The 16,561-nt window shown below is 45.5% G+C and overlaps 2 long non-coding RNA genes across 3 annotated transcripts in view; one reads left to right on the top strand and one right to left on the bottom strand.

Annotated features, from left to right (window-relative positions):
* Positions 1-12,836, bottom strand: part of LOC128315181 (uncharacterized) — a 100,308-nt gene extending 87,472 nt beyond the window's left edge. Inside the window, exons 1-2 of the long non-coding RNA XR_008297670.1 lie at positions 12,700-12,836; positions 6,488-6,670 (exon numbers count right to left, since the gene is read on the bottom strand). This is a non-coding gene — a long non-coding RNA (uncharacterized LOC128315181). The remainder of the gene's footprint in view (positions 1-6,487; positions 6,671-12,699) is intronic.
* A 6-nt stretch (positions 12,837-12,842) lies between these two features.
* The window catches only part of LOC128315182 (uncharacterized), a 6,409-nt gene continuing 2,690 nt past the window's right edge, over positions 12,843-16,561 (top strand). The window contains exons 1-2 of one of the 2 annotated variants that reach the window (XR_008297672.1): positions 12,843-13,230; positions 15,338-15,404. This is a non-coding gene — a long non-coding RNA (uncharacterized LOC128315182). Of the gene's footprint in view, positions 13,231-15,226; positions 15,405-16,561 lie in introns of both variants that reach the window. The other variant, XR_008297671.1, reaches the window with a different exon arrangement.

Raw genomic sequence — 16,561 nt, 5'->3', positions numbered from 1 at the left:
TTTCTGGGAAAGAAACAAACGTTTCAAATCCAGCTTGAGCCAGTGTTTCTTCGAGAGAAGCCCACAGGAAACAGACCGCCTAAAAGCTCCAGAGGAGGTTAAATCTCAGAGGGAGAACACTGGAATTGCTAGTGTCAGCTGGCTACCCCCTCAGGGAGCATCACCTTCCTCCAGTGCTACACTTGGCAGGTTCTAGGTTTTGCTTTATCAAAAAAGGCAATGATCTTTTGCTTTTGTATCACTTACACTGCCCACCCTAGTCAGTCAGTAAATTGTGGTTAAGTGAGTCAGTGATAAATAACAGAAGGATAATCAGAGGCAACAGGGCATTGTGGAAAGAACATGGGCAAATCTGGGGGGAGCTCTCAGACCACTTAATTACTAACCTGGAATATTCCTCCCTTGGTAAAACTCTATACATCCTTTTTTAAGTTACCAAGTCAATTCTGCTCCCATAAGTAGATTTGCACTCATCAAACTACATGTTCTTATTTTGGTTCAGAAAACATGGTGAGAAAAATTTTCACACTTTTATACCATGGTGCTCTGTATATCCCACCAGCAAAGTGATTACTGTACTGTTTTGCAATGAAGCATTTATTTTCTCCAGTAACCTCTGATTTCAAAAGCAAAAACCCTGACAGTTTCACCTTTGAGTCTCCACCATCTAGCCAATGTGGGATACATAAGCAGGCAATACAGGTTTGTGAAATGAATAGATCGTTCACCAACAAATATCACTGAGCATCTAAACAGGTTAAGACTATGAAATGACAACCTTTTTGCTTTTCTAATCTCCAAATGAACACTCCAAATGTGGCTACATAGCTAGGATCTTGTTATGGACTTCAGAATCACACAAGGAAACCAGCAGTAAATTATTTTGCAGTCACTTCAACCCATATACCCACATCCTTTTAAAAACCAGAATTACTTAGCTTGACCTTCTCATGAGACATGGATTTAAATACCTTTTTGTTATTTTCTAAAATTTAAAGCATATATACAGTGTTATCATTATGAGTACTCATTGATGTACTTTCTGGTCTGAGCTCCTTCCCATACTCGATTTCCAGATACTGCTCCAAAAAGGTTTTGAATAATTGCAGGGTCATTAGAAAAGGTCTCTATTCCCATGATTATCTTCTTAGACATCAAGAATAAATTACATTTTTCAGAATTTTGTTAAAAAAAATCTGGTGACATGGGTCCATAGAAACAGGTTTATTTTGTTTTAAAGATTTTATTTTTAGGCAATGTCTACACCCAATGTGGGGCTGAACTCACAACCCTGAGATCGATCAAGAGTCACATGCTCCACTGACAGAGACAGCCAGGTGTCCCAAAACACATTTAGTAAGAGTAGGCAGGTTATATTGTCTTCATACCCATTGCAGGGGCTTACCCTAGGCCCACGCGCCAGTGAGGAGGGGGTTAGGGTAGAAATAATAGCACAGGTTTCAGAGCCAGATATGCCTGAAATCAGAGTAATTTTAAGCAGTTATTTGACTGTTTCAGTCAAATATAAATAGGGAATCCCTCAAATATAAAAAGGGAATGATTATACTTTTTTTGAGGGATTATGGATTTGTTGGGAGTCTTACCAGGGAGACCATGCAAACTGAATTAGTGGGAGTGACCCAGCCACCAGCTCAGAGGCAAACTCACCTCACTGATTTGGTCCATAGTTCTATTCCTTTGAGAACGAATAATAAACATTTCTAACATTTTGATTTATCTACTGATATTGTCATCTAGTGATTGTCCACATTCTCTCATCTCCTAAGACAGTTTTATAGTCTTCTTTTGTAGTTGGGATATGATTTGGTAGATTACTGAAAGATATTAATTTATTGCCATTATGATGCTTGTAGAGTTGGAGTTTCTGGTGGCGTTCTCTGGTCCTTTGTAATCTTTGTTGCTTTTGATATGTATACATATATATATATTTTTTCATCCTTTCTCCCCTCAGAGAGACCCCTTAAAATTTCTTGCAGGGCTGGTTTAGTGGTCACAAACGCCTTTAATTTTTGTTTGTCTGGGAAACTTTATCTCTCCTTCTATTTTGAATGACAGCCTTGCTGGATAAAGAGTTCTTGGCTGCATATTTTTCTGATTCAGCACATTGAATATATCTGCCATTCCTTTCTGGCTTGCCAAGTTTCTTGTAGATAGGTCTGCTGCAAACCTGATCTGTCTTCCCTTGTAGGTTAGGGACTTTTTTTCCCTTGCTGCTTTCATGAAAGCAGCGGAACAGCATACCTGCCTGAGTATTTTGTGAATTTGACTATGATATGCCTTGTTGATGGTCAGTTTTTGTTGAATCTAATGGGGGTCCTCTGTACTTCCTGGATTTTGATGTCTGTGTCTTTCCCCAGGTTAGGAAAGTTTTCTGCTATGTTTGCTCACACAACCCTTCTACCCCTATTTCTCTCTCTTCCTCTTCTGGGACCCCTGTGATTCTGATGTTATTCCTTTATAATGAGTCACTGATTTCTCTAATTCTTAAATCGTGCTCTTTTGCCTTCATCTCCCTCTTTTTTTCTGCTCCATTATTCTCCATAAGATTGTCCTCTGTATCGCTGATTCTCTGTTCTGCCTCATCCATCCTTGCTGCCACAGCATCCATCCATGATTGCAGCTCAGTTATAGCATTTTTAATTTCATTCTGACTAGTTTTTACTTCTTTTATCTCTGCAGAAAGGGATTCTAATCTATTTCGACTCCAGCTAGTATTATTATCGTGATTCTAAATTCTGGTTCAGACATCTTGCTTGTATCTGTGTTGGTTAAATCCCTGGCTATTGTTTCTTCATGCTCTTTCTTTTGGGGTGAATTCCTTCATTTTGTCATTTTGAAGGGAGAAAGGAATTAATGAGGTAGAAAAATTAAAATTAAAAAAATATTAAAATTAAAAAATTAAACACACACACACACATACACACACAAATCGAATAAATGATGCTAGATCCTAGGTGTGTTGGTTTGGGTGTTGAAAGTGGTTTGACAGATTAGAGAAAAAGAGGGGGTGGAGAGGAAATCACTTGAGAATTTGAAAAAATGAATACACTGAAGTAGACTAAAATGAAATTATGGGAGTAAAATAGAATTTGAAAAAATTTACACAGAAGTAAAAAATATAGTAAAAAATTAAATTAAAATATTTTTAATTAAAATTGAAAATAAAAATGAATTTTTTCTCTTTCTGTATTAAAGAAAAGAAGTGAAAAAGAAAAAAAAAGAAAGAAAATTGAATAGATGGACCTAACAGATTGAAATAGGACTGAAATTACTTCATTTTCCCATAGAAGTCAGACTATGAAGTGCTTTATAGTCCATAAACTAAGTAGACGGTGAGACTTGTGTTCTTGAAGAGCAAGGTTGGCCCAGTTGGGCAGGGCTCAGTGTAATAGCTCTGTTCGCCACTAGATGGCGCTGCTAGCCTACTGGGGTGGAGTGTTGTGGCTCTCATAGGTGCGTATGCACATGCGTGGGAAGTCTCTAGTATTGGAACTCTGTTCTCCCCGATCAGCAATTGCGCACCTATCCTCTATCTTCAGCCTTCGTCCACTCCCTACTTTTTCACTGTCCGTGACCAGGCCCCAGGCAGTACCTCTCTCTCGAGTTTTGTCTCAGATGCGGCTGTTTTCCCTGGCCCCTTACGTCTGAAGGACTGTGGCTTTGACCCCTTCCACCCTTCTGTGGGAGGGTCTCACCGAGCAATGGCCAAATGAGCAATGGCTGAATGTTGGCTGCACCCAGGAACGCTGCCGGTGCCCCGAGACTGCAGCCAGGTGCCAGCCCACCCCCGAAGTTTGCCAGATAGTGTAGCAGCAGCATTTTAGGGATTATGGAAAATCACAACACACATCTGGCACCAGTCTTCACCCTTAATGACCTGTTCCAGCACCAGTGAATGTGGCCATTTTCTGGGGTCTGCTGGGACCAGGTGGCTTCAACAGTCTCTACCAAATGTCCTTCCAGCAGTGGAACCGCTTTTCCCTGTGTGGCCCAAGAACCTCCCGGACCCCACTCTGTTCCTGGGGATTCGCCCTTCCCACCAGAGCACCACCAGGTGTCAAGCTGCAGAGTTGCAGACTTTGTGCTCCCCTTGTTTACAGTCTTAATGGAATTAAACCCTCTCCTTTCTCCTTTTTCCCTTTTTAGTTTAGTCCCTGTAGCTGTTTCCAATTTTCTACTTTCTCTCCAGCTGCTTTTGAGGAGGGGCGCTTTTCCCGTATTCTCCACACCCCCTTGCCACCCCATCTCTGTCCTCTCTCCGCCCGCAAAGCACCTCCCTTCCCACAGCTTCTCACTCCCCAAGTTCACCTCTCCATGCCGCGTACCTGCTGAATTCTGTGGTTCAGTTTGTGCATATTGTTGTGTTAATCCTCAGATAAGTTTTCTAGGTGTGCAGGATGGTTTAGTGTTGGTCTGGCTGTATTTCATGGACACGAGACACACAAAAAACTTCCATGCTGTTCCGCCATCTTGACTCCTCCTCCCCTGATTTGGTAGATTACCTGAGCAAAATAAAGCTTTTTAATTCTGTAGAATACATGTAATTTTGGAGTTTGCTCCTGGTCTGAAAGTTTCAGGAAGGCAGATGTTCTCTGTGGGATATTTGTCATTGAATCCCAAGTGTCAAGACAGCCTGACACTTATTTAAAAGTGGATACTGACTGGATGTAAAAATGAATACTAGGTACTAAAAAGAATTAGGGTGAGGAAGATGTATGTGACTGAGCATATCCCTGGTGACAAAATATGGGAAATCCTTGATCAAGGATCAAGATGTTGGTTTTTATGTACTTTTTGGCTGGATTAAATTCCATAGACCATCAAGGACCCATGAGAAAAAGATAGAATTACCTGAGAGGATCCTGGAAGATGAGCACCATTGCTCACTCCTTCTCCTCTCCTGATACAAACCAGCAACCCATAAAAATCAGTGGGTCCTTTATAATTATGGGTTGGGCATAGGCAGAGAGGGCATAATACATTATGGCATAATAAATGGCATAATACATTAGAAAGGGCTTGAGACATCTTTGCCAACTTCCATGAGGCCCAGAGTCATATTATGTCAATGAAGTCTTTTAAAAATGTTATCTATGGGGCATCTGGGTGACTCAGTGGTTAAGCATCTGACTTCAGCTCAGGTCATGATCTCATGGTTTGTGGGTTTGAGCCCCACATTGGGCTCTGCACTGACAGTGCAAAGCCTGCTTAGGATTCTCTCTCCTTCTCTCTCTTTGCCCTTCCCCCCCCCCCCCATTCATGCTGTGTCTCTCTCTCAAAATAAACTTAAAAACAATAATAATATAATATTCCTATAAAAATTTTCTAAAAAAGTATCTGCAAATAGAATAACCACTATGTTCAAGAATCACTGTTATCCCAGCAGCTAGGAAGCTATAGCTAGTGCCAGAGTGGTGAAATAATTTCTTCCAGGGTTCTCCAGAGAAGCAGAGCCAATAGGAGACAGACAGATAGATAGACAGACAGATAAATAGATAGGAGAGATTTATTACAGGAATTGGCTTACATGATTACAGAGACTGAGAAGTCCCAAGGTCTGATCTGCCATCCACAAGCAGGAAGCCCAGAGAAACTGAGGACCAGTGCTACAAGTTCTAATCCAAGTCTGAAGGCCTGAGGAGCACTGATCCATGAAAGATAGATGTCTCAGCTCAAGAAAGACAGTAAATGCATCCTTCCTCCATCTTTTCTATTTTATGCAGGCCCTCAACAGATTGGACTGAACTAGTGAGAGCATCTTCTTTATTTAGTCTACAGACTCAAATGTTAATTTCTTCCCCAAACACCTTCAAAACATGAGAAAAAACAACATTTTACCAGCTTTCTAGGCATCCCTTAGCCCAGTCAACATATGAAATTAACCATCCTAAGCATGTAGTATATGTTCCTAAGCATGTAGGAGCTGCTTTAGAGTACTCAGGATGCGTCAACGCAGAACAAGAGATAGGACATGGAAAAGGGCTGGGGCTGAGAAAGGAAACCTAGACTCTTGTTCCTGCCTTGCCTCTTATTTCCTGTTAGACTTTGGGTTAGTCACACTGCCTGGGCCTGGGTTCCACCTCTATAAAATAAGGGAGTTGAATAGATGATCTGTAACATTTCTTCTGGTTCTAAAATTATATTCTCCACGTCACCAAAGAATTCTCTTTCTGAAAAGGAGCAAGGCTAATTTTTCCCCCTTTCTACAATTTACATGTCCTTTTGCTTTTCATTTGTATGTAAATGTATGAGCCTTTGACCAAAACAAAATTACAATCTCTGGGTCACTCCTCAGTCCTCTCATCATTAAAATGCAGCTGTAGATTTCAGGGAACAAAAAAGGGAAAAGAAAACAGTTACTAAGTCATCCTGACTTACCAGTTCTGGAGTGCCAGGGAGTAATGATGGGGGTAGCCCAGAGGACAACCAAGAGAGGTGATCACAGGAGACATCAGCCTCTACCTACCTCTGGCCTTTGCTCTTGAAGTACAGCAGATGCTCTGTGTAAGAAAAGCGTAGTTTGGGGAGGTCAGGAAGCAAAATAGGAAAATGCTGGGCTTCAGAGTCATAGTACACCGTTTAGATCCTGGATCTCCTGCTTTGTATGCTTGAGTAAGTCACTTAACCTCTCCGAGTCTCAGTTTCTTCTCTGTAAATGGGAAAATATCAACTTCAGAGGTCTGCCATGAGCAGTAAAGAAGGTGGTATGCTAAAGCACAGGAATCATTGAACAAATTGTAATGCAACGAGGGATAGGACAGGCACTACGTTAAAGACAGAGGAGCAGAAGGCATACTGCAGGCCTGTGGTGGGAAGAAAACTAGTCTCACTCTCCCCCTTTAATTATTTCAGTGGACACAACTGTTGTAAGCTGGGGCAAGGGTTGGGGATATTCCTTTGTGAGGAATTACCCTTCCCTCACAGAGCTCATAGTTGGGAGACGAGGCTTACAGGATTGAAGACCTGAGCAAACAAAACACCTAGAGCCCTGGTTGGTGATGCCTTTCTGAACAAGGAAAACCAGAATAGTTGCCCCTCCTCTTTCAATCCTGAGAGTCTAGGATTCTAGAACGGCAAGTTTTTATGGAAGATTTCGTTCTTTGGCTGGACCTTGAAAAATGGTACGATTAGGATATGACCATTGGGAAAAAGTGGGCGCCCACAGCAATTGGATAGGGTCTGATTATGACAGGCCTAGGAATTCATCAGCCAGCCCAGACTTGCTCTGGAGGGCACTGGGGAGCCACTGATGGTTTTTAGTTAAAGAGTATCCCACAGAAGATAATATTTACGACAGCTTAGCCTAGTAGCAGTGAATGATATATGTAAAGGAGGAAGAAAGGAATGGGGGAGGACTGAAAGGGACATAGGGCAGGATGGATGGTAAATCAGCCTTGAATCACGCTGTTTAGCCAGTCATCAAGTCTTGTCGATCTCTCCCTTAAAATATCCCATCCCCATCCCTTCTATGAGTTCTATCATTCATCCAAGGAACAGGTTTCCAGATGGATTTGTTATGGAACCTGGTCCGGATCACCCAGCAGAAGAACCAAGTGGCACTCGGAGATCTTGGAAGGGAGGAGGTTTATTTCACACTGGTGGGCTCAGAGGGGATCACTCTCCACAGGTCTGATACCCAACCTCAAGCGTGGGGACAATTTACAGTCTGTTACTTCCACATTAGTAGTAATTTGGTGTGTAGCAAGAGGGGTAGCAAGAAGAACCCGGTGGGGACTGGCATTCCCCTATCAGCCCTGTCGGCCGTCTTATAACATAATTTTTCCCTATCATTCCCCTGCTTTGATGCCCCCTTAAATAGATATAGGCTGTATTAGAAGGCATCATCTTCATTTATTATGGGCTGGTCCTTTCCCTTAGTTCCTTGACTTTGGTTGTGACTATTCCCGACTGGTTTACAAAGTAACAACATTCTTCTCCAAGGAAGATGCAGGTGCCCCCTTTCTTGGCAGTGAGGAGGTCAAGTGCCCATCTGTTCTGGAGGGAAACTCCTGCCAGGGAACTTATTTGGCTCAGCAAGGACACTAGGGAGTAGTCCCACAGAAGAGCCTATGCCTCCTAAGCCAGTCCCTGTTCCCATGGCTATTCCTGCCCCTAGGAGGACAGGTAGCAACACCGCTCATTTAGCCTGGGCCTTAGGGCTGAAGGTTTACAAATGGGGCCCAGACTTGATGCAACCAATACCAACAAAACATCCTACCCATAAGAGCAATGAGAGTGCAAACAGGAACCTCTCACTGTTTTCCCAGCTTCCTGGGGCAAGCTCTGCCAATCCGATGGCAAGGAGTAAGGACAGTCTATTTATTTCATAGGACTGGCGATTCTTCAAGCTTCTGCCATATATAGACCAGCCAGCTTCTGGGGTATGACTGGAGCAGGGCTGAAGATCCCAAGAATCTAGGACTCTCTGGAAGGTCACTTGGAGCAGGTTTGTCGAACTTGGGTCAGACTTCCAAGTCTGGGGCTCCTCAGGATTGGTCCTCTTGACTCTGGAGTGGTGGACCCATGGAGTGATATCTGCAACCTTGAGGGCAGTAGGGGTGGTCAGAATAACAGTATAAGGCCCAATCCACTGTGGTTTGAGAGGGTCTTTTTTTCCAATCTTTGACCCAGACTGAGTCCCCTGGTGAGAGGGGGCGGTACAGGAGATCCTAATGAGATTGGGGCCCTCTCTATGGTATAACATTGTAACTCATTTATGGTGGCCCCTAAAGCTTGAAGTTGTTCTCTTATCCCCTATTTGGTGTAAGATACCTGGGAGGCTCCCTAGACATGGAGGGGGCCTCCCATATATTAGTTCCTGGTGTGCAATGAACATGCAGGAGGGCCGGGGCAACAGGTCTGGCCACAGGAGGACTGTTTCCTGATAGAACTTGGCTAAGGTTCACTTGAGGGTGTGAATCATCCACTCTACTTTCCCTGAGCTTTGAGGCCAGTAAGCAGTCCGCTACAAATGCAGGCCCATTATCGCTGTGGATTGTGGCCGGTAAGCCAAATGGGGAGACAATTTCTTCTTTGAACTCCTGGAGGGGGGGGTCATGGCATGGATAAAGGAGAGAGCCATGTCTATACCTCCTTATCAGCTGCTATCTTGGCTGCTTTGTCAGACGATTCCCTCGTGCTGTAGGGTCATCTCCTTTCTGGTGTCCTTTGCAGTACAGAACTGCAACTTCTTTTGGAAGCCAGATGGCCTTGAGGAGCTTTAGTATTTCCTCCTTGTTTTTGATGGTCTTCCCCACGGCGGTGAAGAGGCCCCTCTCTTTGTAGATTGCCCCGTGTATGTGTACCTCTTGTCCCGGTAGTGAAGGCACACTGCGAGTTGGTGTAGATCATTTGCCCTCACTGATGGTGAGGGCCAAGACTAGGGCATATAATTCAGCCTGCTGTGCTGACCATCCCACAGGTAGGGCATTGGCCTCTAGGACTTCATCTGTAGTTGTCACTGCATACCCTGCCTTTTGAACACCCTCTGTGATAAAACTGCTACCATCACTGAAAAAGGTGAGGTCTGGGTTCTGTAGAGACTGGTCACGTAGATCTGAGCGACTTGCAAATACTTTATTGGTCACCTCAGAACAGTCATGTTCTGGTTTTCCTTTCTCAGAGGGTAGGAAAGTTGTGGGGTTCAGCATCTGCACTATTTTGAGTGACCCATGGATCTTGCAGAGGAGCCCCTGGTATTGTGGTAGCCAAGAGTTGGAGAGGAAGCGGTGTCCTTGAGTGTTTATGAGAGACACGACAGCATGAGGGAACTTGACATTTAGTTCTTGTCCCAGGGTGAGATTATCTGCTCCCTTAATGAGCAGAACTGTGGCCACTAAGGCATGGTGGCCACCCTGCTGCCACTGGGTCCAGCCTCTTCCACAGGTATGCTACTGGCTGTTGCCAAGGGCCAACGGTCTGTATGAGAACCCCGAGGGCAACCTTTTCCTTCTCATGCACAAAGAGATTAAAAAGGCTTTTTTATATTCAGCAGGCCAAGGGCTGGTGCCTGTCCCAAGGTGGCCTTTATCTCTAGGAAGGCGACTTCGGCCCCCTCTGTCCAGACAGGGGGTTCTCAATCCAGTCCTACCAAGAGATTATTCTTCCTATTGCCAAGAGCCCAGGAATCCAGATTTGGCAGAATCCTGCAACCCCCAGGAATTCTCATAGCCCCCTCTTAGTTTGGGGCTGGGGTAAGGAGCTGATGACCTTCTTTCTCTCTGGCTCTAGTGCTTTTTTTATGAGACCTGATATCCTGAGTCTTGGCCCCCATGAGCCCACGGTCAAAATGAAAGTAGGGGGCCAAACTATGACTTTTATGTGAACTCAGGGGCCACACGGTATGGCATGAATTCCTCTACCTACTTGAGTGCCCTATCCCTCTCCTTGGCACCCAGGTTAAGGGCCTTTGTGCCCTCTGTACAATTCTCTTAGGTATTGCTGGCAAGGAGGAGGTCATCCACATACTGGAGAAGGGTGTAGCGTGGGGCCTCCCTTGGAAAGCCAGCAAAGTCTCTGGCCAGTGTCTCCCCAAAGAGGGTAGGGGAGTTTTTATAAACCCCTATGGGAGGCGCGTCCAAGTCAGTTGCATCTGACGCCCTGTGTCTGGTTCGGTCCATTCAAAGGCAAACAAGGGTTGGCTCTGGGGGGCCAAGCGGAGGCAGAAGAAGGCATCCTTTAAGTAAACCAGCTGTCAGAGTCTGGGATCTGGCTGAGAAGGGTGTACGGGTTTGGGAGAACTGGGTGCAAGGAGACAGTTACTTTGTTGATAGCTTGTATGTCTTGAACTGGTTGCTACCCTCCTCCTGGCTTCTTGACTGGCAAGAGCAGGGTGTTCTTGGATGCCTGCCCTTGCCTCTGGTGGGAGGGGGTGTTGCCACTCTCTCTGCGATTGAGCCCCTGGGATTAACTTTACAATGACAGGGGCCTGGTTATGGGCAAGTCCAGGGGGATTGTCCTCAGCCCAGACAGTGGGGAAGGCAGCCCTGAATTCGGGCGGGCCACCCGGTTAGACCTGTGTGCAGAATAGCCTCCATTTTTTCTTTCTTGCTGTAGTGATTGCCATTATGAGGGGGACTTGTTCTTCTTGTCCAATTGGACATGATGCTGGTGTGTCCTGTTGGCTCAAAGGTTATTTGGGCCCCCAGCTTTGAGTGTACACCCCCGCCAAGGAGAGGGATAGGGCACTCAGGTAGGTAGAGGAATTCATGCCATACCATGTGGCCCCTGAGTTCACATAAAAGTCACAGTTTGGCCCCCTACTTTTATTTTGACCGTGGACCCATAGGGGCCAAGAAGAAGTGAGCCTGGCCCCCCTCGATCTGAATCTATTCCTGCTAGGCCTATGAGGTCTTTTCTGCAGGGTTATTCTGCATATCGGCTGGGTTTCTGGGACTTTCCCAATTGGGACATTCATTGTTTAAACGTTCTTTCTCCTTGCAGTAGGCACACTGATCCCTTTCTAAGGAGGTTCTGGGCCATCCCCCTTTTGGTGGCTGGACCTTCCCCATCCTTTTGTCGTGGTTCTTTTGTGCCTCGGAATCAAACAGGGTGTAGCCTCTCATAATAATCCCTGGGGGATTCCCCTTGCTGCTGAGCATATTCATGGGCTTCTTAGGCCCATGGATACCCTGGAGGAGAGCTTCTTGGTACTGGCTGATGTGGACCAGCATCTGGAGAGCACTTGTGCCTGGCAGAGGGCACAATCTGGCTGTTGGTCTAGGGGAGAGAGGATCTGCCGAGTCTGGAGGTGGTGGGGAGACCGAAGGTGGCAGACTTTTGGGAACTGGGGGGTTAGGTGCTGACAGTCTCAGGGGAACATATGGCAGGGGCAAGATTGGTCACCGGTGAGAATTTGTGGAGGTCAGGACTTCTGTTGACCTTTCTTGGGCTGCTTTGTCAAGGCGAGTAAGACCCTAGCCTGTCCCTGTTTGTTGCAGGTAAATCACACCCAAGGGAGAAGGGTTTGGGCAATCTCTAACCAGGAGTCATTGTACAGGAACTTATCAGGGTGACTTCGTTCCCCAGTGACAACATGCTGGATGTGGTGAACCGTTGGGACATCTAAGGTTCTCTCAAAGGGCCATCCTACACCAAAAGTGGGCCATTTCAACTCACATAGGGTCCTTAACTTGCCGGGGGTCATCTTAATTCCATAATCTCCTGAAAACCCCTTTTTTGCTCTGTTCCCAACCCCATAATGTTCCCGTGAGACGGAGTTGCAAAGACAGAGGGGTAGGGGTGCCCCCTCTAATGAGGAGACCAGTTAGGTGCCCATCTGGCCATGTTCCCAAGTAACTTAGGTGACGCTTTGCAGTAGCGGTCTCAGCTTTGTGACTTAGGATCAGAAACGATTCCAATTTTGCCATAAACTGTATGCCGTTCACCACGGGATCACAGACAGGCCCACTCAGACTCCCTGGGCTTTTGGGGACCTTAAGGGTACCTGCCCATGGAGCCACAGATTCAGTCCCAACTGGAGGACCAGGTTGCACTGCACATTCACTCACACATTCAGGCCAGAGGTTAATACATTCCCTCCCTGGGAATCCCAACCTGTGAGACCTCTGAAAGGTCTACAGGAGGTGATCAGGCTCTCCTTCCACCCTGACGGGTGGGTCTGACCGGGTCAGGGGCCCTAGGCGTTACCGGTATCCGATGACAGGTCCAGGTCCTCACCTGCCAAGTCTCCTCGAGCCCAGCGGGAACGGCAGAGCGGGGCCAGCCTGAGGCGACAAAGTGGGAGAATGACGCATATCAGGCAGGGAGCACCTTCTCCGCTGCGATTCCTCGTTCCATCATCGCCTCACCATTTTCCCAAACCGGTGGCAACAACGGGCCAGCGCGGTTGGGTTTCCTGGTCAGGGAACCGAATGTTACGAAACCTGCTCTGGATCACCCGGCGGAAGAACCAAGCAGCACTTGGGCATCTTGGAAGGCAGGAGGTTTATTTCACATCGGTGGGTTCAGAGGAGATTGTTCTCCAGAGGTCTGAGCCCGGAGCCCCGGAGCGCAAGCATGGGGGACAATTTATAGTCTGTTACTTCCGCATTAGTAGTAATTTGGCGCGCATGCGCAACAAGCAAGGTAGGAAGAAGAACCCGGAAGGGGAGTCTTCGGATGGGGACTGGAATTTCCCTACCAGTCCTGTCGGCCACTTCATCATTTTTCCCTACCAGACTGACTAGAAGACAGAGGCCACTGACAGAGGTAAGGAAATTGCAGTGGAGAACTAGTGTGGTTGATAAGAGAGAATAAATCTGTTTTTTGACACGTGGGATTTGTGGTAATAGCTGAATGTTTGAGTGGAAAAGTAAAGTTGAACTGACTTTTTCAACGTGACTAGAAGCAACTTTTCTACTCAGACAACATGAAATTGGAGAGTCTAACCAAAATCAGACATAGGATAAAAAAAGAAAAAATCGAACATACTCTGTCACTCTCTTTTTTTCTCTTTTGATGTGTAAATTACTAGGTGGGGAGAACTGAGGATATTTGCATAGCTTGTATTTTCTTCAGCATGGGGAATGATAAATGGAATTATGATGGAAATGTTATTGTTAAACCAAATGTTAAACCAAAATAAAAATAAGTAAGTAGGGAATGGGAAATGCTGGATTATGTGGGTAAATATTTTAACTTTTGGGGGCGTGATTTGAGAAACTCTTACATCTATTATGTCACTGGATCTTATGAATGGATTTATGGCTAACGCAAATGACACTGGGATGTTGCTAGACAAGATTTTAACTATTTGGAAGGAAAACAGATCCTCAGAGGGGAAACCATTTTTCCATTCCATCCGTAAAAACTACAGGAAAACTTCACCAGACTACTGGGTTTATAACGTTCAGTCTGGAGGGCTAATCTGACCTAATTTCTTCATACAAGAAGCCTCCTAAAGACGCTTGCCCTGTTTCTCAATTATTGGAGGATCCCTCACCCCCTCACCTTCTGGGTTCTCTCCACTTACTTTTATCTCCTCCCTCTTGTGCCTTATTGCTAGCAGCTATAAAGCAGTAGTTATGAAAGGGTTAGGAAATTTTTATTTGAAACAGAGATGAGTGTGTGGTTTGGGAGGGAAGGGAAAAAGGACTAAACAAAAGGAAGTGACTCTAAGCTGTTAGGAAAGAGAAGACCATTAATACCAACATCTTGATTTCATTAGGAGGCGAGCTGAAGCCATTCGAAACAGGCAGGGAACTAGGTGATAATAAGAGAAAATATGCTTCTCAGACAAAGGAGCAGACAGCAGGGGACAGCAGTTCAGGGAAGGAGGCGAACATCAGGGACAGTGTGCAGAGAGGACGTGCTAATCCCTCTGAATCATACCGGCAGAAGCACGGGTCGTTTGAACTCCTTGGCAACTTCAGCCTGGTCTCAAAGTGCATGGTGAGGAATGAGAACAAAAGAAAAGTTCACTGTGAGTTCCTCTTGTCAAAGCAGAGGAAATTGCTTTGAGGCCAGCACTAGGAGATGCTAATGGTACAAAGCGAACCAAGTAAAAGAAGGAAAAAAATGTGCCAGGTCACTGGGAGCTTGCCTAGCATAGAGAGACATAAAACCACCACTGATGAGACATTCAGCCTAGGTCCTACCACGCACTGCTGTGCGAGTCACTTCTAACCAGTGTTCAGCTGGCTACAATCCGAAGAGGATGCCTCAACAGCTACAAGAATATTCGTTCACTTGACAAACTGTAATTGCACCCTCACTGTGTTAGGACTATTGCTATTAATGCTGGAAGGTGCAATAGGAGCCCGTATGTCCCGGTCCCAGCCGGCTTTGTGAGTCAGAATCATTGGAAAGTAAGTTCTGGGCAATCACTGCTGACCCTGGAAGGCCACCACTCAGCAGAAAATACAGGATGATGTAGGAGAGCCAAAGTGGTAACTGGAAAGAAACGTGTGTCTGTTTAAACTCCTTGAAAGACCGACTGACTGCTGGTCTTCGTTCTCCAGGGCTCACAGTTCTCATCCATAAAATTGGCTGAACAGGATGATGCTTTCTTTTCCCTTTGAGCAGATTTAGAATGGTGCTAGTTCTCGGGGGATCCTGCCATGGAGTTGGGACAATGTGGGGATCTCTTAATCTGGGAATCTATAATCAGCTGCCGGAGCTAGAAACCAGAGGTGCTTTTTCTGTATGTTTTGATGAGTCACTGAGAAATTTAAAAATGCTAAAGATGTCAAAGCTTTCCCTCCAGATTCTAAACCAGGGGCTGCAAACTCAGTACACCTAGGATTTGTTTGGCTAGCAGAATATTTTTTAAAAATGGAACCAGCATTTACAAATCGTGTGATTTCTGAAAATCCAGATTTGGGTCTTCGCTGAGACACTGGAAGATTTGACAGCAGTGGACCCACAGCAGCGATTGGTTAGAGGTGGGTAGCAGCTGTTCCAGTTTAGATGAAGCAAAGCACCTGCTCTCTGGTCTGACCATCTCTATCCCTCATTATGGTAACCATATAATTTGTCATCCAAACTAAGGCACTTTTAAGGGTAAAAGAGGGTGCCGTTGGTAATTATGCCTGGACGCAGAGACACAAAACAGGGCTATTATGGGCAACAAGGATGTATGGTTACCCTAACTTACGTTGCTTACACTGGGTTCGATTTTTTCCCCCCCACTGTTATTTGGGTCATGTGGTCACAAGTCAGGGACTCTCCCAAGAAAGAAGGGAGACAAAAGGTGTAAGTAAAATGAGGATGAGACCCAAACGCTGAAAAAAAGGGAAAGAAATGAAAAAGAATATTAAAATGAATGCCAATTACACAAAACCTTCAGGTAAAGGCAGAGCCTTGCTGGTGGCTGGCTCAGCATGTAAGTTTGACCTTCCCGGCTCCCTGCCCTCCATAGCACTGTCAGTTTTAATAAGCTGTAATCCCATAGCTACGAGCGAGACTAATCAAACTGCAGAGAGCAGCCTGTTTCTAATCAGGAAGGCACAGGATAATCATTTAACTCTGTGGTTTCTCAGTGAGCTCCAAGCTGCCTGGACAGAAAAAAAAAACAAAACCATCCTGGATAAGATAGTTGCTTACACACTCTAATCTTGACCTTTTGATGATCTTTGTTTGAAATTTTTATTAAAATGCTTTAATTACACAAGTATTTGGCTTAAAAAATATTTTAGAAGAATCTTTTCCCTTTATTCCCAGAGAATAACATACCACTCCCCCAAGACATCTAGGACACCTCAGACTCCTATTGATTCCCCGAGTCCACTTGAACTGATCACAGACCTCAACCCTTTCAACGCCATTCAGGACGTGATTAGAGTCCCCAAACTGGGGGCTGAAGGAATTGGGGAACATGGAATGGCAACTCACGCTGAGCACCTACAGGTGCCAGCATGGGACTGTGGACTACATAGGCTGATATCGGCCATTCCCCATTGGAGGAGTGGGAGCCAGGGCTGGGCTGCAGTGAAGCTCCAGAAGCACCCCATACCTCAGGCCACACGGCCCTTCTATTCTCTCCTCCCTTCCCTTAGCCCCCTCAACCCAGGGGCAAGTCACAAGAAGCTATTTAGTGTAA

This window comes from Acinonyx jubatus, chromosome C2, assembly GCF_027475565.1.
Source record: "Acinonyx jubatus isolate Ajub_Pintada_27869175 chromosome C2, VMU_Ajub_asm_v1.0, whole genome shotgun sequence".
Taxonomy (NCBI): Eukaryota; Metazoa; Chordata; class Mammalia; order Carnivora; family Felidae; genus Acinonyx; species Acinonyx jubatus.
Note: the sequence above shows the minus strand (reverse complement) of the source record. Positions and strands in the feature narration are given on the sequence as shown.